This window comes from Podarcis bocagei, assembly GCF_964188305.1.
Source record: "Podarcis bocagei genome assembly, chromosome: 3".
Lineage (NCBI taxonomy): Eukaryota > Metazoa > Chordata > Lepidosauria > Squamata > Lacertidae > Podarcis > Podarcis bocagei.
Genome location: NC_138127.1, coordinates 87,024,561 through 87,050,678, shown reverse-complemented (window position 1 = coordinate 87,050,678; position 26,118 = coordinate 87,024,561). Strand labels below are relative to the sequence as shown.

At 42.9% G+C, this 26,118-nt stretch overlaps 1 long non-coding RNA gene across 1 annotated transcript; it reads left to right on the top strand.

Moving 5' to 3' along the window:
• Positions 1-14,940: 14,940 nt before the first annotated feature.
• On the top strand, positions 14,941-22,662 carry LOC308583715. The gene is made up of 2 exons (XR_014006370.1): positions 14,941-15,068; positions 22,182-22,662. It is a non-coding gene; the product is annotated as an uncharacterized lncRNA (long non-coding RNA).
• The last annotated feature ends 3,456 nt before the right edge of the window (positions 22,663-26,118 follow it).

Genomic DNA, 26,118 nt, shown 5'->3' with positions numbered 1-26,118 from the left:
ACTAAAATGAATGAATGTGTGAAATCGCAAATGCCACATATTTCTCCTTTCCTGCTTTTAACAAAAAGTCCAATTTCTGTCCTTTTTAAAAAGATTTCACAGCCTGAAACCTTTATCGGCTGAAAGGAAAGCTTGCTGATAAAGGGCAATCAGAAGATCTTTTATATTCTGTGGTCTCCTTTTCCTATTGTCTTCCGTGTCCTTGAGCATATCACTTTCTCTCAACCTCAGTTCATTATCTGTAAAATGGAGACAATAAAGAACTACCGTAACTAAGAATAGGAAGGCCTGGTTCTCAATGAGACAGAAAACCTGCATCAGGGCTGGAGTCTTGACAGAAAGAACTAGCTAGGAAGAATAAAACAACGCCAAAAGCAACTCATTCTACATAGCGCAAGAAATAAAACTTACCATGAAAATTTTAAAACCAAGCCCATTAGCCACCATCCAACAGCAGAGTAAATACTGCTGGTTATAGAGGAAATAGCCCTTTAGCACAATTGTTTTCAAATTTTCCAGCATCAAGGAAAACACTGGGGAAAACCAGTGTGCCCTCTCCTTGGTGACCCTGTTGTGTTCTAGACGCTTCTGAGATCTGTTCAAGGAACTCACCTACTGAGCTCATGCTGGAGGACACAGATTGGGTCTCTTGGACTCAGGATGATGATGATACCCAACCCACCTGGCTGGGTTTCCCCAGCCATTCTGGGCAGCTCCCAACAGAACACTAAGAACAAAATAAAACTTCAAACATTAAAAACTTCCCTAAACAGGGCTGTCTTCAGATGTCTTCACTGTCCTCCATGAACTTAACACGCAGTATCTGGAGCACGTAACATGTCCCTCTGATTGTGCACTTCAGAAAATCATTAGTAATGGTGGGCAAGCTGTCTTTCAAGAAAATCTTACTCTTTATGTATTATTCATTTAACTTATTCATTGCCTTTCCCCCACCCCGCAAAAAAAAAGTAGCTCAAAGCAATTTGCGACAATAAATAAATAACATACACATTAAAACCAGCATAAAACAAAACAGAGGACAATCAAAAATTGATATTTTTCAAAGCCAGGGCTAAAACCCACAGATAATTAAAAACCGAAGGAAAATATATGTTTTTGCGTGGTGCTTAAAGAATAAGTAATGATGGCAGCAGGCGAGCATGCCTGGGGTGAGCAGAAAACAAATGTGGAGCCACCACTGAAAAGGCCCGTTCTTGTGTTGTGGCTACCCTCCATAATCCCCATGAAGTGGAGGGTATACAGAGAAGGCCACCCACCTTTACTGGTTAAAGAGCCTCCGTTACATTTCCTAAGAATTCTGAGTTTCCCCACTGATTGCCACTGATCTAGCTTGTGCCTTTAAAAGGATGTACCCTGTGGGCAAGCAATGCAAAGACCTCCATCCATTGAAAAAGCCTCCTGCACAGCTCCCAGCCAGTGTGGTGTAGTGGTTTAGAGTAGTAGACTCGTAATCTGGGGAACCGTGTTCGCGTCTCCACTCCTCCACATGCAGCTGCTGGGTGACCTTGGCTAGTCACAAGTCTCTGAAGTCTCTCAGCCTCACTCACCTCACAGAGTGTTTGCTGTGGGGGAGGAAGGGAAAGGAGAATGTTAGCGGCTTTGAGACTCCTTCGAGTAGTGATAAAGCGGGATATCAAATCCAAACTCTTCTTCCCACAGAAATGCACTGGTATCACACAATATTACAGTAGTAGTTTTTGCACAACTCCTGTTCATTTCCGTGCGCCTTGTGTACAAAAACTTCCTGGCAGATTGCACTCTCAGCCTTGACACTGAAAGAAGAGTATAATCTGTATTGAATTTATAGAACACCAGATGAAAAATGTGTTCTACCACCTATGCTAATTAAACTAGAAGCAAACTACAAGTATACGAGGCGTTTGCTTGTTTATGCATTTGTTTTGTTCTTGCCATGAGTGTGGTTTTCCCCTAATCGCAAGGCTAAATGGAAGCAGGAGAGCAATTATTGATTGGAAGCAGGAGGAGAACAAATCTAGCATTAAAGAAACAGCCGGGCGGCTTCGAAAGGAATAATTGTAGCTTTATTATCCCAAATATAAGCTTGCAAATAGAGACCTTCTGGGGAACAGACGCAAGATAAATATGATCGCTGTCCATTGCAATAACAGCAACTACTGTAAAACGGTCATTTGCAAAATAATGTTTCACAGTTAAACCATAAATACTAATTTGGAGAATGAATGGCACAGACATTACTCACCTTATTTAATTTGAAAGTTCCAAATGATGGTAATAAAAATCAGTGCAGTAAGTGGTGGAAGATTAATTTTAATTAGGTATGCTGGAACTTGGATTAGATGTTGACCTCCAAACATATTTCACTGTTAATAGGGTTAAGTTTAAACAATGGCAGGAGCATGTTGAGCCCACCCCTTCTGTCTACCTGCAGTGTGACTAGGAAATAAAAGGACACTGCAATGGCTAGAGCCTGTCCATTGCTCAAATTTATATGCTTAGAAATTCGGACACCAAAAAAGCAGATAGGGACCCAACCTCAAGTGTGGTTTTTGCTGACGGCCGTCTCTACCACTCCAGCACTGTTCTTCTTTCTAAGTGCTGTTGTAGATAACACTTTTTAAAGAACCACAATGAGTCTGTAGGTTCTGCTGTTTTTGTTTACCTGCAGTGACTATTTGATAAAATAGGGGAAGTGGTCACATGCCTTGCATGTAGAAGATCTAGGTTCTACCCTGGCACCTCCTGGCAGAGCTGGACAAGACCTATGTCTGGAATTCTGAAGTTCCAATTGGCCCGTGAGCATAGAGAAGGGACAGGGAGCTGGTCAATGATCAGTTGTTAGACTCCAGAGCCTCTCATCCCTGATCATTGGCCATGCTGGCTAGGCAGATGGGAACTGGGATGGAAGCATGTCTAGAGGGTGGTAAGTACAGCATCGCTAGCAGAGAGAATACCAAGCTAAATGGAATACTAGCAGCTTCCTATGTAAAAATTGTTCATTTTCACAACAAATGAAACTGATCTGTAGAAAACGCAACTTGAAAAAAGAGACAATTCATGTATTTTTGTAAAGTAAGAAATATTTAATAAAAATATTATACACACACACACACATACACCCCAACTGTGCATCTCATTTGAGTTTTATACTTTGCTTTTCCTTCCAAAAGGAAGCCCAAAACAGCTAGTAATATAACAAATGCAACGCATGAAAGCCCTTCCCTGATGGCAATAATTCCATCATCATTATCATCATCATCGTGTTGTTTTTCACACAGAGAAGAATGTCCCAAAACAACTTACAGCATGAAATACATTTAGACTCCACGTTCATCCAAAAATATATATAAAATGACAAATCCCAATAATATCACTAAAAGATGAGTACTAAATATGCCAAATAACCACAACCAAATTCCATCCCAATTAACAGTCAAAGGCCTTGGTAAATAGAAATGCTTTGGCCTGGGAACTGGAAGCAAACAGCAGGAAGAGCAGGGAGCTACCCACTGAGAAGGCATGTCCTCATGTTGCTACACTTTGCACATCCTTCAGACAAGGCACACGGAGATAGGCCTCTGATGACAAATACAACATCCAGGTAAGTTTGCATGGAGAGAAACAGTCTTTGAGGTATTCAGGTCCAAAGCCACATAAAGCTTTATCGGTCAAAACCAGGCTGTGGAATTAATGCACATGTTATAAGAATTTTAAGGTCATATATATATATATATATATATAATGTTCATAACTGTATATAAACCACATGTCTGAAACCCCATAGAAAAAGTCCTGAACAAATGACCTCAAATATTTTTCTGCAAGGTCAAAGTTGGAAACCTCCCTATTGTATGTTTCCTCACCAATCCTGTCTTAAGGGCACATTCAAGATATGAACAGGGTGTGAGCCTGTCACCTGTGACCTAGATTCAGGAATTAAGTAGTTATAATAACAAAAGAGGGGCCAAAACCCAGATAACTTGCCAGACATGGGATAAACAACACACTTAGATTTCTGTTGTAGATCATCTCTTCTGTGATGTTGGTATGATGTATCTGGGGCGTGGTCTTGGGCTACACCCCTTCTGTGATGTATGTATGATGTTTCTGGGGGTGGTCTTGGACTCCAGGGTGGGTAATTTAATATGTCTATTTAAGGCCTTGCTCTGGGTCCTCCTCTCTCCTGTGTGTGAGGGAGCACCCTGTTGCAACAGCTTTAATAAAGATCAGGCTTACTAACTGCCTTGCTTCTCAATATTCTCTGGTTAACCTCTGCTATTTTCTCCTACCAATAGAGAACCTAAAAAGAGGACTCTATACGGGCTCTTGAGTACCCCATAAGGGAAAAGGAGCAGTTTTTTTTCTTACAACACACATAATACAATTTTCACATACATTAAATCAATAGATTCCTTCTGTTGAAAGAGTTCAGTAACAAGGTTCAATAACATACTTCAGTCCAAAATTTACACACACACACACACATTAATATATTGAAAATGGAAACAAGTAAACTATAACTGCACAGTTTACAAGTACATGTTGAATTAGGTCTAGGCTTTAAATAACTAGCTAATATTATAATAATAGCAACATCCATGAAAAAGAAAGAAAGAAACCAGCATACAGTACTTGTAAAATTACACATTCTCACATCTCCACTCCAGGAGCCATTTATACCAAAAGTAGTGGTATATGGTGTTGGAGGAGACTCTTGAGAGTCCCATGGACTGCAAGAAGATCAAACCTCTCCATTCTGAAGGAAATCAGCCCTGAGTGCTCACTGGAAGGACAGATCGTGAAGCTAAGGCTCCAATACTTTGGCCACCTCATGAGAAGAGAAGACTCCCTGGAAAAGACCCTGATGTTGGGAAAGATGGAGGGCACAAGGAGAAGGGGACGACAGAGGACGAGATGGTTGGATAGTGTTCTCGAAGCTACCAGCATGAGTTTGACCAAACTGCGGGAGGCAGACAGAAGTGCCTGGTGTGCTCTGGTCCATGGGGTCACAAAGAGTCAGACACGACTAAACGGCTAAACAACAACAGTGGTATACCAACCTCTGTACATTGCAGCGTTAAAGAGCATGACAGCAAAAATACCAAGAGCTCTGAGGTGTCAACTTTGGGTACCATAATGTGACGGCACTGGGGAAATCTCCTGAATCCCTATTTTTAGTAAGTGCACTTTGGACATGTTCCAGAGGAGCATCGTTTTCTAATCCATGATAATATACTTCCAGAACAAGCCACCTTCTCCCCTCCTCTCCTCCTCTAGGTATTGTTGCAAGTTTGCTATCTAATTACAGTGAATGGCTCTGTATTACTATGGTTTTACCTTAAGTGATTCCAGATGGGAGTCAGGGCTAGGACACAAAAGAGTCTTAATGTTCCTTAATGGGTACTGATGCTTCCTGAATGGGCCGTTCACCTGCAGAGATGAGGTCAGGGGACGTGAGCTTGTAACAAATGGCAGTTTAAGCAGGCTGTAATGGGAAGAGAAAGACAGGCTGAAAGCAGTGCTTTGGTTCCTCTGAGCATCTGGTGGATCTGCTGCCTCGCATCCTCTTAAACTCAGATTGTTATTTTACAAACAAAGGAAATATTACTTTCTTCTTCTGCGATCACTCATAGCCGAGTAAGATTGTCTTCCATGAATATGGTATCAATGGTGTGTCTGTAACTGACTGTGGAGGCCAATTCTAGATTCGCAGATCCTTTCACTCTGGGGACATAGGTTTCTGGGCGGGATTTTATCAGGGTGAAGATTTGCCAAACGTGCCTTCCTTAGCTCATTTCTCCCTTTTGTCCCGAGTTCGTGCTTTTTCAAAGTCCATGACGCTTTTGGTAAAGGCTGTTCTCCACTGGAGCGCTCACAGCCCAGTGTTTCCCAATTATCCATGCTGATACTGCATTTTTTAAAAAAGATTTGCCTTGAGAACGTCTTTAAACCTCTTCTTGTCCATCGGCATTACACTTTCCATTCTTAAGTTGGGAATAGAGTACAGTGGTACCTCGGGCTAAGTACTTAATTCGTTCCAGAGGTCCGTTCTTAACCTGAAATTGTTCTTAACCTGAAGCACCACTTTAGCTAATGGGGCCTCCTGCTGCCGCCGCACCGATTTCTGTTCTCATCCTGAAGCAAAGTTCTTAACCCAAGGTACTATTTCTGGGTTAGTGGAGTCCGTAACCTGAAGCGTATGTAACCCGAGGTACCACTGTAGTTGCTTTGGCAGATGATATCAGGCATCCGATCAGCATGACCAGTCCACCGAAGTTGATGTTGAAGAATCATTGCTTCAACACTGGTCAAATAATATTGCTAGGGTATTATTAAGTCCCCAATGCACTCTATCTGTATGTGTGTTCAAGATGGGGGGGATGTATGATAGAGCTATATAATCTTAGGCAAGGTGTGGAGAAAGTGGATAGGGAGTGGTTTTTCTCCCCCTCTCCTACTGCTCTAGATCATGCAAAGAAGATGGGTGCTGGAAGTTTCGGACAGGCAAGAAAAAGCAGTGTTATGAGTTTGCAGGTGCTAGACACTACTAAATTCCTGAAACTAGTAGACCATATGGAGAGATCAGGCCAACCCTACCATTGGGCAGAATGAGGTGGCCCTCTCAGGCAGCTGACCAGCCCTGGGTGCTGCTGTTTGCCTTGAATAGTAGCGCCATTGGGGACACACTTCGGTGGCAGAGAACATGTTCTGCATGCAGTACTCCCACATTCAACCTCCAGGTGTGGCTGGGACAAACCCCTGTTGTGAAAGGGTAGAGATCTGCTTCCAGTTTGTATAGACAACATTGAGCTAGATGGACCAACAGTCTGAGTGAGGCACCTTCCTGTGTTTTACCTCAGGTAGCATAGTATTCTAAGCTGGCAAAAAAGCAGCCAGCCAGTGTTATTCCTTCTGAACCTGGGAAAATTGGGAGCCCACATGTTGAGTGAGAAGGCGGAAGCTACAAAGAAAACGCCGGATCCAGCCCTTCCAAGCACAGCTTCCAATTCCTGCCACACCCTTTCACAACTTGTTCTTTGGCCAGACTCCTTTGACGAAGCTCCTACCTAGCCTAAATTGTGAATTAGTCTTGTAATATTTTTTTCTGGTCAAGCCTGTTCTAGATACTGCAGGCTTGTGCTTGCTATCTGAGTAACCGCCTTTCCTACACAATTCCCATGGGCTGAATTTTGGGCATGGATCCCAAGAGTAACTCTGGAGAGTGGGGAGGGGGGCATGGTTTGCAAATGCCCAACTGCTGGGTCTACTTACCAGTCCCACGGGTATTAATTAATTAGAGACAAATGGTTGGCAATGAGCTGTGTTATGGGCAGAAAAAAAATGTGTACATGAAAGATTGCTAAGGATGTGTTTGGGAGATGTTTCTGTGGGGGAGAGAACATGGGTGCAGCCATCTCAGTTAAGCTAATGATACTTTAGATGTGTCAATTTGCATTTGAGATGTCTTCCTAATATTTAAGAGAATGCTCAAGAGAATAAGAGTGAGAGTTATTCTGTTAATTTTGCTGCTTTAAATGTGGATTTTGGTTCTATTTTGTATTTATTTTCATTATATATAATATAAATGTTCTAGCTGATGCTTTAAAATAGGTATGCAAGCCTAAAGAGATAGAGACACATATATATGTGGTTCTTGGGCTTAATATAATAATATATATTCTATAAATTGAATAATCTTATCTATAAGAGATTTAAAATAATTCACTTAGTTGCTTAGATTGTTTTTTAAAATGCAAACTGCTATAGAACCTAGCAGTTTGAAAGCACACCAGTGCAAGTAGATAAATAGGTGTGGCGGTGGCAGGAATGTAAACAGCGTTTCCATGCACTCTGGCACGTGTCACGGTACTGGCCACATGACCCGGAAAGCTGTCTGTGGACAAATGCCAGCTCCCTCAGCCTGGAGCGAGATGAGCGCCACACCCCATAGTCACCTTTGACTGGACTTAACCATCCAGGGGTCCTTTACCTTTTTAACTTTACACACACCATCCTTGTGGGAAAATTAACTGGCAGCTCGATGCTCCTGCTGTATGTGTGTGTGTGTGTGTGTGTGTGTGTGTGTGTATGTGTATGTGTGTGTCTGTAGGCATTGTCACAGCAAAGTACTCTGCATTTTGTACAGGATGCAGTATGCTGATACTAGCATGTATATGAACCCTGTCCTCTAGTGTATCTGACTGTACAAAGAATGATAAGTGGAGAAGCTTTGCTTATTTTATTTTTTAATTTTGGGAGAATTAGTTAAACTTTCCTTTTTTCCTGTCCAACATCTGCAAAAAAAGGTGCTTTTGAACACACATCTAAGTACACTGCGCTGATGCAAGAAAAATTACGAACCTGTTTAGTTTACTTTTTCCAGTTCCACAAGTGCAAAATTAATGTGTATTTTGTTGATCAAGCGTGCAGCTGCTGGGTTATACCAGGAGACTTGCCACATCTGTCAAACAGTACATCTCCCGGCCTGCCGACGATAAATGCTGATTATTATCTCAGCTGCAGAGTTTATCTCCCCTGTCCTCAAAAGAAGAAAGAATAACTTTAAAGCACTTTTATCTGTAGGGAGATTTTTATTTTTATTTAATTAAAAAAATCAACCTACAAGTAAAAGTTTGCTTAATTATGCCGCTGGTAATTTTCAAAGCCCGTTTGGTGTCATGACAACAGCAAATTATCCCTTCATTATAGGAGACCTTTTAGCCAGACAAGGTTGGGTGGCTTTTGAAGCCTCATTTATCACTGTCATAAACAGGTATCACCCTGTCATAATCAATGGTATTATGTCTACAGCAAATGTTTGCCTTTTCTATCTACAAACCAGCATCAATGAATGCTGAAAATATGTGAGCGGCACACATATTAATCTCACCTGCCTGCTATTTTGTTAAATGTTTCCCCTAGATAGATAGGGGGGTCCGCATTCCACACTAAACCACACTATGACTTATGACCACAGGAGTACGCAGGCTTCTGAAGAGAAATTTGCAACCACTTTGGTTCTTCTTGGTTATTTTTGCTGTGGCGGCAGCTTGCACACTCAGCTAAGCTCTTTCCAGAAAGCTTGTGGTCAGTGAGGGAAGAGCTTAACCCATACCCCGCAAGTGTCCCAGAAAAACCGGGACATCCTGTTTTTTATAGTGAGAGCAGTGGCGATTTTGGTTGCCATGATCTCACGCAATCTTGCAGCACTATTCCCCCCTGAAGAAAACTTTTTTCTTCAGGGCCACAATCTATTGCGGTGCTGCAATTTCACATTTTCGGGCACGGTGCCTGGAAAACCAAGCCTGTGCAGCAGGAGAAGGTGGTAAGTTGTGAGTCACCCCTCAAAATGGCACTGCATTCAAGCCTCTCTCTCTCTCTCTCTGTCTTTCTCTCTCTCTGTCTCTCTTTGTGGCTAAGTCCTAAAGCAGGCTTCCTCAAACTCAGCCCTCCCGATGTTTTGAGACTACAATTCCCATCATCCCTGACCACTGGTCCTGCTAGCTAGGGATCATGGGAGTTGTAGGCCAAAAACATCTGGAGGGCTGAGGTTGAGGAAGCCTGTCCTAAAGCGACCATGAGGAGCCTTTGACCCTCCAGATGTTGCAGAACTACAGTTATCACCAACCCCAACAAGTATAGCCAATGGCCAAGGATGATGGGAGTTGTGGGTCAGCAACATCTGGAGGGCCAAATGTTCTCCATACCTGCACTAAAGGGAAGCACATGATCTAACTATTTCTTACATTTATATCTCAACTTTCTACTGAGTTCAAGGCAGTGCACATAGCTTCTCCCACACTCCCACATTTTATCATCACAACAATCCTGTCATGTGGGTTAGACCAAGGGCTTGCCCCAAAATCGGCCAATGAGTTGGCCTTTGAAATTGGGTCTCTCCAATACAAGGGCACTTTCAAAACACACATTTAAAGCAGTATCATAACACTTTAAACTGTCATGGCTTCCTCCAAAGAATTCTGGGAGCTGTAGTTTGTTAGGGGCATTGAGAGTTTTTAGGAGACCCCCAACTCCCTGCCCTCAGCTGCAGTTCCCAGAGTGATTGAACTATGAGCCCCTTTTCCTGAGGAACTCTGGGAACTGTAGGTCTGTGAAGTGATTCTTTGTAAGATGATGTTTTCCAAGGCAATCTTCTTTTAAACAAGGTGACACTAATAAGTTTACCAATTGGATGATTTCTAGCTCTAGCCAGTATGACCAATGGTGGCTGGGGCAACCCAGTCAGATGGGCAGGGTACAAACAAACAAACAAACAAACAATAATTCAGCAGCACCAGTGTCTGGAGGGCCATAGGTTTCCCATCCCTTTTTAAACCAATAAAATAAAAAGTGGCTCAAATGAATTCTAACTGCAGTTCAATCTTAGGGAAGCTCAGGCCTTGAAGGAGAAATACTTTAAGATGATGTAAGATTACTTAAATTTCCCTTTGGTGAGTGGCGCTCCACAATGACATCTGTTTGGTATTCACCATTGCAAATAATATATTTATTATCATGTGATAATGTTCTCCCCCACATGGCATTTCAAACCAAACTGTGAAAGGGAAAATTAACAAAATATTTAGCTATCATTCCAGTTACTCTTTTGTAAAAGAAATCAGATTAATGAACAGATTTCTCATTAACCTTTAAATTTGGTGTATTAAAAAAAATACTAAGAAAGAAGATCAGGAAGAAACATTTGCTACAGAATTAATTATCAAAGAGATCCTATTTCTGAGACTCTTGCATAGTTCATCAACACAGTAAAGGTAGTTTACTGATTACCAATTAATTGAACCACTTTGCATCCATATCAAAACTTACCTGGAAAGAGTATATTCACATTCATGAATATCATACTTGGGATGGATGTGGAGGCCAGGATATAAATGAGGAGCAATGCTTTCTCATGTTCAGGGGTATGCAAATTGAGTAGTTAATGTACATAATAACCAGCCATTGTGCCTGTTCACAGGGCTTCATAGAGAATGTGCACATAATCCTTCCATGAGTGGGAATTGTGCATATTTCCCAGGCAATATACAGATTCTCCAATCAGCTTAGATGATAGATAGATAGATAGATGATAGATAGATAGATAGATAGATAGATAGATAGATAGATAGATAGATGATAGATGATACAGTGGTACCTCAGGTTACATACGCTTCAGGTTACAGACTCCACTAACCCAGAAATATTACCTCGGGTTAAGAACTTTGCTTCAGGATGAGAACAGAAATCGTGCTCCGGCGGTGCGGCAGCAGCGGGAGGCCCCATTAGCTAAAGTGGTGCTTCAGGTTAAGAACAGTTTCAGGTTAAGAACGGACCACTGTAGATAGATAGATATGCATGCTGAATTTTGTACACTGTCCAGACATTTTGTATAATCCTCAGCATGCCTTGCATATTCTCCAACAGGGTTAAAACTTTCATCTCCTTATAAACCCCACCCTTGTGCTGCTCAGCTGATTGGGGAAAACCAAGAGTGGTGAGAAATATGCTTAGCCTGGAGAAGACTGAAAGGAGAGATAATACCATCTTCAAATATCTGAACGGCTGTCACATGGATGATTGAGCAAGCTTGTTTTCTGCTGCTCCAGAGGCTAGAACCCAAACCAGTGGATTCAAATGACAAGAAAGGAGAGTCTAACCTAAATATTAAGAACCTTTTGACATTAAGAGCTGTTGGACAGTGGAACAGTCTCTCGCTTGGAAGGTGGTGGACTCTCCTTCACTGCAGGATTTTAAACAGAGGTTGGATGGCCATCTGCCAGGGATTCTTTAGCCATGTGCACAGCTAGGATTTATGTTAGGGGGTTTTGCATAATATCATGAAAACTCCTACCATGTCTTCCAGTGGCAGAGCTACCACCACTTCCTGGTTTGATGCACCTAGGGCAGAAAGTGCATGTGTATGCTTTCACTTTTTACAGACCCTCCAAGTGTCCCTATTTTCTAGGGACAGTCCTGGATTTACAGAAGCCATCCCAGTTTCTGATTTGATCCCGGAATGTCCCACTTTTCCTCAATAGAACCTCCCTATTTTCAGTGGAGAAATGTTAGAGGGTATGTTTGACCCAAGAGGAGGGAATTTACTCTCTCATCAGGACCATGGGTCTTTTATTTCAGTGGCACTGGGGAGTGTTTGAAAAAAGTAATCCCAAGCAACTTTTAAAGTTGGTACCTCGGGTTACAAACGCTTCAGGTTACAAACTCCGCTAACCCGGAGGTAGTACCTTGGGTTACAAACTTTGCCCAAGGATGAGAATGGAAATCGCGTGGCATCGGCGTGGCAGCAGTGGGAGGCCCCATTAGCGAAAGCGCGCCTCAGGTTAAGAATGGTTTCGGGTTAAGAACAGACCTCTGGAACTAATTAAGTTCCTAACCCAAGGTACCACTGTATTCAGAAGCCAGCAGCCAAAGAGTTGGCTCCCTGTGCCCACAAACTCCCCTGGATCAGCTCCTTCCCCACCCCTACCAAGAGATAGGGAGAGAGAAAGGGTGTGTTTATATTTTCACCCCCACCCATTGAAAGAATCTCCTGGTCTGATGTTTTGAGAAAGGAGGGGGCGGAAACTGCTCTTCTACTCTTCTGCTCCTGACTGACCGCCTGACTCTGTGTGTGAAGAGAGTCTTATCTATGTAGTGACGAGATGGCTGAGTGGGAGATGTAACAATCAAGCAAGCCAGTAGTTCGTTTGTTAGTATGTAGTAGCTATTAGAAATAAAAGGAGTTATGCTTCACAGCTAGCTTCCGCATTATTTATACTCTGCATGAGTCTGGTGCTAACAATGCACAGTTGTGGGTCCAGTTTTCCTGTTTTCCAGGATTGGAAGGTCTCTGAAAATGCTCCAGTCGTCTAGCCCAGTTGGGGCAGAACCAGTTATTCAGCCCAGTCGCTGTACATCGGCTGAAAGGCATACTGACAGGGTGTACATCCACACTTCACTTTTCCAGACAATTTGGGTGGAAGTCAGATCCAGCTGCCTTGAGAAGCACATTAAGAGGAAGTGGGAGAGATTGTCACTCTTCCAACTTCCTCCTTCAACTCTATGTACTTTTCAAGAGAGAAAGGGGTGACCATCCTTGCCTCCTCGTGACAGTACAGAAAGGGCAGGGTCAGGGAAAGATCTGAAGGGCACCACTGCACCCGCAGGTTTGTATTGTATGAAACTTTCATCCGCAGGTACAGGCTGACTATGTAAATAGACTGGTCTCTTGAGCTATTTGCCTTTGATATTGATGCAGATAAGACATTTGAAGGAGGTGGATGTCACACATATTGCCTGCAGCAGTTTTCACCTGCTGCATAATAGTATAAAGGTTGGTCTCCAGGAGGAAGAAGAAGCTTGGATGCTGTCTACAAGGAGGGTTTTGCCAAAAGCAGGTTTTTAATTAATTAATTAATAACCATTCTCCTGTTATTGTTGTTAATCGGAAGTTTGTTTCTTCTGGAACAAGAGTAGAGCTGACGGAAAAAATGTTACATCAAAGGAAGATCAAAGGAAGCCAGAAATGCAATATAGTGAATTGATTTTGGCAGGAACACATTGCACTAAAGATGTAACGATGTTGCTTGGCTCTGTTGAAACCTATCCAGCTGCCCAGATGTTTTACAAGCTCAATGTGCATTAAAGAAGAAAGGGTGGAGGGAAGCTGACAGGCTATATTCATTCAGACAACTATGTCACATTACAGTGGTACCCCACAAGACGAACGCCTCGGAAGACGAAAAACTCGCTAGACGAAGGAGTTTTTCATTTTCTTAGCCGCTTCGCAAGACGCATTTCCCTATGGGCTTGCTTCGCAAAACGAAGCTTGCCCCGCAAGCTCCGGGGATAGCGGGGAAGCGCAGCACGTCTTCCCCGCTGTCCCCGGACCTCTTTAGAAGCAAGGGGCGGCAATGGGGAGAAGCGATCTTCTCCCCTCCGCCCCTTGCTTCAAAAGAGGGGACAGAGCGCGCGCCTTTCCCTCTCTCCCCGGACCCCTTTAGAACCAAGGGGCGGCAACGGGGAGAAGTGATTCTCCCCGCTGCCCCTTCCCTTGCTTTAAAACAGGTCCGGGGACAGAGGGGAAGGCGCGCGGCGCTTCCCCTCTGTCCCCGGACGGTCTCCATAGGAACGCATTGATTGATTTTCAATGCATTCCTATGGGAAACTGTGCTTCGCAAGACGAAAAACTCGCAAGAAGAAAAAACTTGCGGAACGAATTAATTTCGTCTTGCGAGTCACCACTGTAATTGATTTTTATCTTATTTCTAGAATTAGCATATTTTAAGTTTCTCTCAAGGGAGCCAGGCTGGTGTAATGGTTAGAGTGATGGACTATGACCTGGGAGAGCTCCGTCACAGAACTCACTCAGGGACCTTGGCATCCTTGAGTGCTTCCCACATGTATCTGTTTGGCCACTGTCAGAACAAGATACTGGACTCGCTGGGCCTTTGGCGTGACCCAGTAGGCTCTTACGTTTTTAAATTAAACTCCTTAATGCACTTAAAACTCTACAGAATCAATAATGAGACAGTGGGTCAAGTAAGAACAAAAAAACTTCAGCATAGCGCCATTTCTTCATGTGAATGTTAAGGCAGTGGATCATATCTGCCCTTCCAGAAATCTAGATTTGGATGCTCATGCTCACATTTCCACCACTGCACAAAAAGAAGAAAGAAGAAGTGTTAGTATTGGGTTTAATACCCTCAAGTCCTTAAGGTGCAGATTCCTGATCAGGCTTGTAAATATGCTGTTACATTGTGGGATCTGTATCCTTAATGAGATATTGACTTGAGACAATTCTGAAAATGTATTTTTTTGTTTGTTTGTGCCATGTTTGTGCCTTCTGAAGGTATCACGTGCTTCTGACAACTATATATGAGTTAGCAGCGTGTTCTTTTCAAGGAATTTATGGCACTGAGATTTCAAACTATGCTGTATTTGGAGGTGCGTTACTGTTAAAATCCCAGCAGAACAGCAACTCTTCTACCCTCATAGTAGAAGACTTGAGTCTTTATTGATTGCATTGTCCTTTATATTCTGAAACGAGAAACACATTTATTTTACTCAAGGTAAGGAATATGCCTGATGCCAACAATCAGGCCAGAATCATGTTTCAAATGTCTCATTTGCAACAGCCTAACCAGGTTTGCAATGACTGCCCAAATGCTGAAGGAAAAATTTGCAGAGGTAAACCTGGTGAAGATTAATGATGTTATGTTTAGTTTACAGCTCTTTTTCTTTATAGCTCTGTTTTTAAAATTTGAGGGAAAGCAAATTGATCTTAATTACTGTATATATATTTTAGAGATTCTTCCTATCATGCTACTTATCTCTTGACAATGTGTTTGTTTTGTTTATGATGGTAGCAATGGCCACAATCCAGGATAGAGATAGCCTGAATGCAGTGATCCATGCTCTGGTAACTTCAAGACTGAGCTACTGTAGTATGCTCCATGTGGGGCTGCCCTTGAAGACGGTTTGGAGGCTGCAATTGGTGCAGAATGCGGCAGCCACGGTGCTGGCAGGCACTAGTGGCCAGGCATATAGTACATCCAAGACCTGCAGTGGTGGTCAGTGTGCCTCCTAGCCCAGTTCAAGGCGCTTACATTGATATGCAAAGCCCTAAATGACTTGTGCTCCAAATATCTGAAGGAGCATCTCCTTCCATACAGTCCTGCCTGGGTGTCCATCGAGTCCTCTGGGGAAGGGAACTGCTGGCAGTTCCGCTGCCCTGTGAATTTTGTGGGGTGGCAGTATATGAGAGGACCTTTTCTGTGTTGGTCCCCACAGAACGCATCCCCTCTGAGATGCACCTGGTTTCATCACTGCATACATTTCTACATCAGGTCAACACACTTTTCTGAACACCCCTCCAGTTCAATGTTTACGTATTGCATGGTTGAATAGTATGGAGCTGTCTATAACCTGCTCTGGGATCCCATGGACCGCATATGCCAATAAACATGGAAATAGTGGGAGGCAGAGGTGGCGTTTTCCATAGCCCTCTGCATTTTCTTTTTACTGTGGCCTGACCGGAAGTTGAGCCTGACGCCCTGGAAATGGAGAGGTGAGGCTGAAGAAGCCTCAAGTCACACATAGACAGAGAATAAAGAGGCAGCTGCGTGCACAACTCAGCCGGGACAGGACCAGTGGCAGGCTGGTGAAAATAAACAAAGGAAAGGAAGGCAAGAATGTGTGAGTGGGGAAGCAAGTGGAAGAAAATAAAAAGGAGGGGAAGAAGCAAGGAGAGACAGCAAGAAATTGAACCTTAATTAAGATTATTATTTCCTTTTTTAAAAAAAAGCAAAGCGCAGATTATCTAGAATTTATCATCTGTTACTGAAATATGGTTGCAAATCTGAACATGTTAGAGATTATATGATAAAAAATGGGTGCAGGATGTCAGTAATAATATTCCTACAGAAATTTCAGAGACTCTGTGTAAGACAGCTCATAAATCCTTGTTTTGGGTGACATGTTGGGAACTGCAGGGCAAGGGCCTGAGGAGATCCAGGTTCAAATTCTCACTCAGTTTGATAGATAACTTTAGGCTACTCCCCACCTTCCAGCTGAAACTACCTCAAAGGCTTGTTGTGACGATAAAGTTATTATTATTTGTATTTGATTCCCTCTCCTCTTCCCCTATCACCATAAGGTACAAAATTCAGTTTACAATTTTACAATCAAAATAATGGGGGGACGGACTACAAACAAATATTGCAGGGGTCCTGAGTTTCTTGGAATAAGTACAGGGTAAAAGTAAAATAAATCTCCTCAGGGTGGAAAGCAATCTAGATTTTTTTATTGTATAGCTTTATTCTCCCTTCCCCTCTGTTGGTGTGGATTGTGAGCCAGCAGAAAGATTCAACAACCCATTTTATTGCGAGAGCTTCCTTTTTTATGACAGCATAACGTAAGCTGCAGGGTCTCAGTTTGCTGTAATAAAAGCAGTAGGTTCCCACCTACCCTCAGCTACTGACTTCACCTAGTACCAGCCTTGAGGCGTTTGCTGGAATTAGAAAGTCTTGGAAATACCATTTGGAATTTGGCTAAGGCTGATCTCAGAACCAGATATAATGAATACCTTTCCTTCAGGTGGATTTATTCCACTCAGCGATGCTGTGATTTCCACATCCATTAAGGGAGTGGCGTGAGAAACAGCCAAATGTGGAACAAAATGTTATGGATGCCATGCTGGCCCCAAAACTTCATTTTTCTTATACTTATACATTTTTATTATACTTACATCATTATTTCTTATACTCCAAAAGAGCACAAAGATACCTGTTAAAATATCGTTACTGGGCCACCTCAATCTCTGCAGAGCTGTGTGAGAGATTCCAAGGGTCTTGGCACTTACAAGGGTTTGTCTTCCCTTCAGAAAATTAAGACACAATGGAGGCTATAGTGTCTTTATGAAAAATGGTTTATTGACACATTTACAACCCGAATCCTTCAATTTAGGGGGTGCAGAACACTATGCCCCAAAAGTGCCTCTTGGGTTTTTTTGGGGGGGAGTGTGTGGATTTGAGGTTATTTATTTATTTGTTTGTTTACAAAAGAGGCATAAATAACTACATAAACCAGCCATTCATATCAATGCCAGTTGGTCTAATCATACTAAATCCAAATTCTGATTCCAACAGTTGAAACAGAGTTGCTGAGTTTATGAAAAATTGGAGATTAACCTTTTAAAGCAGATTTTGGGAACCTTTGGCCTGCCATCAGCCCCAGTAAACATGAATAATGGCTAGGGATGATGGGAGTTGAGCAACATCAATGGGCCCAAAGGTTTCTAACAACTGGTCGATAGCCATTTGTCCTTTGAACTGTGCCAGTTAATTTGTGCACAGAAATTTACGCCATTATACATTTTTTAAGTCTTTAAGAAGCCACTAGACTTATTAATTAATTAATCAGTTCAATCAGTTCATATACCACTTAACAGCATTGTTTCTAAGCAGTGTACAATGAGGTTACAAAAGAGATACAGTAGAGATAATATCAGGGGGTTTTGTGTTTTTTAAATTTGGTACCTCTTAAACAGTTCTAAAGGCACTAAGAGTGTGTTTGAACAACATGCATGATGTCTTCAACAGCTATTTGTACCTGTGGGCACCTCAACCCAACATCCATTGATATAAAATGCAGCAGCTATATCCTAAACTTATTGCTTCCAATGAAAGCCGCACAGAATACAACATAATTTGTGTTTTGTATGGGGTGTATATGAGTTAACTTCTATGAAACCCAATTAAAATATTAAAAGAAAGCAACTTTTTTTCAACCATTTCAGTAGGGAAGGGTTGGGCAGATCAAAACACCCAGGCATCCTGCTAAGTAGGCGGGTCACCATAGGGACAACCTGTACCCATTCAAAAATTCCTCTCACATTAGCAGTGAGGATCTGGGCGTCACCCCGGACCATTATTTTCCTTACTCATAAGTTTAAGGCATAAAGATAATATCATTTAAGAATAATAACAACAAGAAGAGAAAGGCAGAAACCAGCCATTCTCCTCACCAGCCCTCACGGAATCCCTACTACTTCCTCCTCCTTCTTCCCTCAAACCTTTGCCAAATGCAACTCCCATTCTGGTTACAACCTCACCAACTGTAATCCTGGCAATTTCCCCCCTCTGTGTCTTCTGCCTGGCTGATGGCTTCCACTGTTGGGTTAATGACTGGCCATTTCAGCCTTTGTCTGTTAACTGGCTTATCTCCGACTACCTATGTCAAACTGGAATGACTTGTTATCCTAAACCATAGGTAGGCAAACTAAGGCCCGGGGACCGGATCTGGCCCAATCGCCTTTTAAATCCGGCCCAAGGATGGTCTGGGAATCAGCATGTTTTTACATGAGTAGAATGTGTGCTTTTATTTAAAATGCATCTCTGGGTTATTTGTGGGGCATGGGAATTCGTTCATTCCCCCCCCCCAAAAAAGAATACAGTCCATCCCCCCAAGGCCTGAAGGACAGTGGACCGGCCTCCTGCTGAAAAAGTTTGCTGACCCCTGTCCTAAACTTAATCCAGAAGTATTTGGCACAGTTTTAGTCAAACCTTTATTAGTTCTAACTTTTACTGATTTGGGGGGGTCATGAGTGCTCAAACATATAACATGATTGCATGTATCCCTGTCTGAACAAACTGAACCAAACTTTTATTTTCTCAAGAGGCAAAGATTTTTCTGAAAGTCTCAAACATTCTAGCACTTCTCTTGTTAGGCAGCAAGCCTCCCACTATTAGGCAGGAATCTTCATTTTATTGATTCTGATGCTTGCTAAAAACTTATTTGTCCAGGCAAGCCTTCCAAGATAAGTAATTTCATTGTGTGCATTTTTAAAACTGTAGATTTTAACAATATTTTTAAAATAATTTTTAATGCCTTATTTTTAAAGTCTGCTGATTTTATCAGTATTTTCTTGTGAATACTTTATAGTTTCACATAAGCAGCTTGGAGTTCTCTCTGCTTTTTAAATTAAATAAATCTTGTTAAATGAGAAATATATAAAAATATTGGAAGTAGATGGACAACAACATGTAATGTATCCTTGCTTCTTATCAGAAGCGTCCAGTTCACGGTTCCAGCCAGTCAGGCAACCATTCCATTTTCCAGGAGACTCCATTCCATCCTCCAACCTCTGGTTTTCTTCCTTAGCTTATATCCTGTGGTTCAAACATGCTCATTCATCATTAGGCTGTTCTTTGTTCCCTTTTTATGTATTTTTTTGTCCATCTGCAAACTTTGGGGTTCCCCCAGCATACTGACACCTCTTTTGGGGTTACAGCCGCTTCAGGTTGCATTTTTTCGGGTTGTGGACCGCTGAAACACGGAAGTTTCTTCCGTGTTTTGGCGGTCACGCATGCGCAGAAGCGCCAAATCGCAGACGCGCTGACACAGGTTGTGAATGCTGCGGGTTGCGAACGTGCTTCCTACACGGATCATGTTCGCAACCCAAGCGTCCACTGTATGTGTAGGCTAAACAGCACAATAACGAGCAATCTAAAAGGGCTGCAGTTCTATCTTAAGATCTCCATTTTAGGGGACCCGAGCACATCCCTTGATTTACCTGGCAAGCAATGTGCTTCTCATTCACACATTCTAATACAGTACTTTCCTTCCTAGAAGTATGGGAGGAGAGTCATTAACCACTGTTTGGTTTATTCACTGAAAATCAAAGCATATGCTAAATGCCAACCACCATTAGCACTATATCCATTAGGCCAGGAGCACGGAATCCTTTTCCACCCCAATGGCCGCATTCTCTTCTGGCTAGGGGCCACAAGCCAGAGTTGCGTGGGGGCAAGAGGCAAAATTGGGCAGAATAATAAAATAATAGAATTGGAAGAGACCCTGAGGTTCTCTGCAATGCAGGAATATGCAGTTGCCCCATCCGGGGATCGAACCTGCAACCTTGGTGTAATCAGCACCATGCTCCTACCAACTGAGCTATTGTAATTAATGTAAATCTTACCTTCATGCAGTAGGCTGGCTTCTACACACATCTGCACACCCCTGTGTCCTCCATGCAGAAAAGTAATAGGCATTATCAGAGTTCAAATATGCATTCCAGACAGGCAAAAACACAAAGCAGGGCTTGTGGTGGGTGTGGCCTACAGGGAGGAGGTGTGGCCTAGAGAGGGTTCCGAGGGCCATATGGAGAAGGCTGGAGAACTGCATATGGCTCCTGGGTCTGAGACTCCTCAGCTCTGTGTTAAGCATTTCCTCTCATTATTGTTCTGTTCCCAGAAGTGGAAGGATCATTGTCAGCCAGCATTTTTCCTTCCTACTTCCCATTACAGTGTTTACCTTCTTGTCTCATGGGGAGTTCTGGAGACCTCAAAAGCTGTTTTGTGATATTTTGGCTAACCTGATGAAGGTATTGCCAGAATCACATTTTTAAGACCTGCAGCTCCAGACAGCGTGTACCTGAAATATACAATATACAGGGTCGGTGAGTGCAATGACTGTGCAAAAAGTCCTGCCAAGGCTCTCCTCAAGGGCCCCCTGCACAGGCAGCCGAATGGGAAGATTGATGTGCTATCTATGAGATTTATGAATCAGTAGAGATGGAGTAAATGGAAAAATCAAGATAAATAGCCGAACATCAAGTTAGAGATAGCTGAATGATCAACTGTCATGAGTGACAGCAGGTGCGATTTATAGCTTTTTGAAAATGAGCTTCAACCCACATGGTATTTGTTGCTGAATGTGCGAAGTACACATACCTATTTACCTTGAACAGGGCCGGCCCTACCCTTTGGCAGAATTGGATGGTAGAAGCTAAGGCGTGTAAGAGGATCAGCAGCCCTGCTCTGGGTGTTCCTCCTGAGTGTCCCCCCCCCACCAATTCCCCTTTGTTGGATGACAAGGAGTGGATGGAAGGCAGCAGCTGGAGAACCCCTGAGAAACACCTCAGGGGAGGAAGGCTCAGATCCAGGGGATTGGTGGTGGGATACCAAAGAGAGGTCAGAGTGAGAAGAGTAGTGGGAGTTGTTGGATGCTGAAGAGGCAACGGGATTCAGTGAGCAAGGAGAGCCTGTGACAGAGAGTAGTCAGACTCAGACGCTGAAGCAGAGGAGGGGAGGGCAAGAGACTACAGAAGAATCCCAAGAGTCTGTCTCTCCTACTGCAACAAGCTCCCCTTCCCCCTTGTCTCCAAGGCCACACAGGGTGATGCATAGAGCAGAATACAGATTATAGGTGCCCTGGGACCTTCTGTATGGAAAGCATGTGTTCTACCTCTAAGCTATGGCCTTGACTCAATATTCTGGGCTCAGGATGAGGGGTATATTGGCAATCACTCTGGAGCCTAACAAACAATATATCTCAAGATTTAAAAAGCAGTTAGCACAACTAATTAATAGGCACTTACAATAATTGAGGAACAATTAAAACAACCCATGGCAACCCAGTTCAAATCATTGCTGGTCAGTAGACCATGCTGGATCTGATTTGAATTTGGTCATTGTGTATCTGACTCCCAGTAAGTTAGTGAAAATGTATAAGATGGGTTCAAATACCTGCTGGAAATGCAAAGAAAAAGAAGGCACCTTTTATCACATGTGGTGGTCTTGTAAGGTAATAAAAGCATTCTGGGAAATGATATATAATGAATGGAAAAAATTGTTTAAATTAACCTTTATTTTTTTAAAAAAACCAGAGGCTTTTTTTACTAGGAATTGTAGGTGCAGATATTCCAAGGGAGCAGAAAGGACTTTTTATGTATGCAACGACAACCACAAGGATGCTATTAGCCCAGAGATGGAAAGAAGACAAAGCCCCTACCAGAGAGGAATGGCAAGTTAAACTGTTGGATTATGCTGAAATGGCAAAACTGACTGGAAAGCTCAGGAACCAAGGAGACCAAAAATTCAACAAAGAATTTGTAATTTATCTTGGAGACCATTGTAAGCAGATGAAAACACTAGCAGGATTGCAATAACACTTGTAACATAGCAAGAACTATGGAGACAATTGAGTTATATAAAACATGGATTATTGAAAAAGATGCAGCAGTAAAAGTTTGATAATGAGACCCATGCAGAGGGGGAGGTGGGAAGTCCAGAGAGTCAGAGGAATCTCTTAGCTATTGATTTGTATGGTTGTATTGTTATAACTTTGTATAAGTAAAATCAAATAAAAATATTTTTTAAAAAATGAATGGAGTCATTAGGGGGTGTTTTAATCATTCGTCAATTTTTGAAATTGTTCATTAACTGGCTGTTTTAACAGTTTTGACTCTTACGAGATAAAAAAAATAATAATACTGTTACGCTTGTTCGACTCCACAGTGACTGTACATCTGTCATTCCTCAGCCCAATTACAGAACCTTGAGGCATTAATGCAGCAAAATGTCTTGTGCCGGCCATAACCTTGAATGAAAGAAAGCATCAACACCCCATAATGCACAGAGCTAAACTACCAACAACATTAAAATGTGCTTTTCAATCTCCTGAATGCAGCGGGCAAGACTTGCTATCTGCTCAGAATCTGGATCAGGAAATAAAATTAATTGGAAACCTTGAGCACAGGGTTCCCCGTCCCATCGGCACACACACACACACAAAAGTACACACGCAAACCACACACCACTCTTAAATGAACAGATGAAAATGGCTCTAACTGTGACCTCTAGTGGACATAACGTAATGAGGCATGAAAGAGAGTACTCAAGTTTTGCCAGAAGGCTGTCACATCATCTGGCACACTGCACCATGTCTGCTGTGGTCTGGATTAGATGGACTACTCTTGGAGCAGGGAGGGGCATATTGTGCATTGTGAATAAACAGATCATGTGTGCCCAACTGGAGTCCTTAGGCTCAAAGAATGGCTTTTGATCCATCAGTGGCAACCACAAGGGTAAGGGATGGGAACCTTTTACAGCCTGAGGGCCACCTTCCTTTCTGGACCACCTTCTGGAGCCACATGTCAGTGGTGGTCAGCTAGCGGTAGGCTACTTTCTGCACACCCACACAATTTCTATCCTCCATCCAGACAAGGATGAAGCAATATCATCATTCAAGGGCACAATCCAGCCCAGGAAAAACACTCAAGGAGAATGCAAAGCAGGGCTGGTGAAGGACATGACTTGGAGAGGGTCCCAAGGACCAGAAAGGAAACCATGGAGGGCCACATTTCCCCCTCAAACCTGAGTTTCCCCTCCTTGCAGCAGAGTTGGGTGATGTTCCCAAGCAGGGTGTGGAAGATATCACTGTGGACTGTAGTGGGGTGGGTAGATTGGCAAAAAAGCCCACCCCCCCTCTTCCATAAGTGGATGCCCTTCTACAAGTGCAAAGGCATCCTTTGGACTCCGCCTAGTGCCTTACTTCATCAAAGCAGGAGACAGACCTGCTTTTAAGGGATCAGGTCTGTGGTGTGAAGACAAAAGCTGCAGCAACCCTGATGAAGCTAACAGGACTGGCTCTGTCATTAGTCAGGGTGAAGTGGCTACCTCTGGCAACAGACGCTGAGGGTTGGCCGCAGCAGCCATCCCCCTCTGCTGAAAGACAGAAATGTGTGCGCCATGCAGCCTGCTCTGTGCCCCCTAAATTAGCCTGCAACCTGATGGTGATGGGTGTCAACATGAGCTTTTGCTATCAGTCAAACCAACTTCTGCATGTGGATTGGAAAGGGGGCATCACCTTGCTATTTTCCTTAGGCAAGAAAACCCCGTGGTCCAGCCCTGGAAGCTGTGTCAGGGTCTTCTTACTTCCAGGATGGGGTGTTTTCCAGGAACACTATGCATACTGCCCTGAGTTCTATTGAGAAAGGTGGGGTATGAATGAATAAAGTTGTTTCAGAGAGTCGTCTATGATAGAAACTTTTTGTTTGTTGTTGTTCTTTCACTATCTCCTTTGGCAAAGCAAGTCTGGATTCTCCTTTGGGGGTGAGCTGCGGTCCCAGGATCAATCCCCAGTTTCTCAAGGTAAGGCTGAGACTCCTGCCTGAAATCTTGGAAACTCACACAGTGGTTCTCAACCTCTGGGTCCCCAGATGTTGTTGGACTACAACTCCCATCATCCCTGAGCTCTGGCCTTGCTAGCTAGAGGTGATGGGAGTTGTAGTTCAACAACATCTGGGGACCCACAGGTTGAGAAAGGCTGCTGGAAAGCAACCAGTCATTGTAGCCAGTGGTGAACTACATGGACCAAAGATCTGACCCAGAATAAGTCCATGACAGGTTTCTGAAACAATACAAAAACTTGAGGAACCTGTTTGACCAGAGGCATTAACAGGCTAAGTGTACCCACCTGGAGCAGGAATCATGCCTTCATTGCTTTGATAAATATGAATGCCTTTCTCCAGACCAAGCTAGATTTTTTGTTCCTTTTGAACTTGTAATTCCATGTACTCTCTTTAATTGTTGAGTAGAGGGATGGAGTTGTGGTCTTCTAGGTGTTGTTAGACTCCCATCTCCCACTGGCTCCAGCTAGGGATGATGGGAGTTGGAGTGCAGGAACAAGTGCAGGGCTGCAGATTTCCCATCCCTGATTAGAACTCTGAATCTCACTCTGAGTCAGTCTCAATAGGCTGCTTTCTTCTTCAATTGCTTTTATTCTGAAGGCGTTGGTGCCTTCTCTCAGGTACTATTGCCAAGGGAGGCCTGGCCAGCCCCATCTCTGGTAACCTTTTGCCAACAGACAAAAACAGCTTTTATTTGGACAGGTCTTTAGCCTGTAAGCTTGACTTCCAAATATCTTCCATTGCTCTTTTAACTGGTTTTGATTGGTTTTATTGATGTTTTACCTTTGGTTCTCTCTCCCTGCGTTACTTTGTATTGCAATGCTCCTTTATTGTATTTCAATACATTTCAAATTGTATTTGTATTATTGCTATTAGCTACTGTGTCTTGGAGTGGAAAGGCAGGATACAAATTTATTATCTATTTATGGCATGTATACAGCTCTCACAAAAGGCTCTCACATTGAGAAAAAAATCATTGCTAAGACAGTCCCTGCGTTCAGGATCAAAATCTAAAGAAAACCAAAGACACACAAGGAAAATGGAATGGAAGGACGAAGGAAAAGCAAGCTGAAGCACAATTTGCTCAAGTTAACTGTTCTTAGAATTCTTGCTGTTTCACGCTTGATATACAGCAGCCCCTGCCCCGGAAGCTCTCTCCCATCACTACCCTCCCCCCCCCCAGATGAGATCCAGAAACAGAGCAGGAGACAATGTCCAGGCCAGGAGGGACAGGGCAGGTACTAGCACCCTATTCTTTCCTCAGACAGCTGACTTTCTTCAGTGTTGTTTCTTAATAAACAAATAATAAATACATAAATGAATAAATAAAAACACTGCACCCCTCATTTCTTCCTCCTACACATGCATGATGTGCTTCTCAAAAGAGAACAGAGGCAAAACGATCACATCACGTATATAAAAACAGCTACTTAGAAATCTTATAAATCTTTTAATAGATTTCTCCCCCTCGTTTTCTGTTGGGGCAAAGCTTACAAGGAAATCATCCACAAAAGCCTGGCATCAGTTTGTAGGAGGCATCCTTCTTGTTAAAGAGGCAGTCATCACACAAGGGAAGAGTTTATTCGGTCTTTATCCAATCCTTTCTCCAAGCTGCCCAGGGTTCCTTCTTTTTCTCCTGCAACAACTCT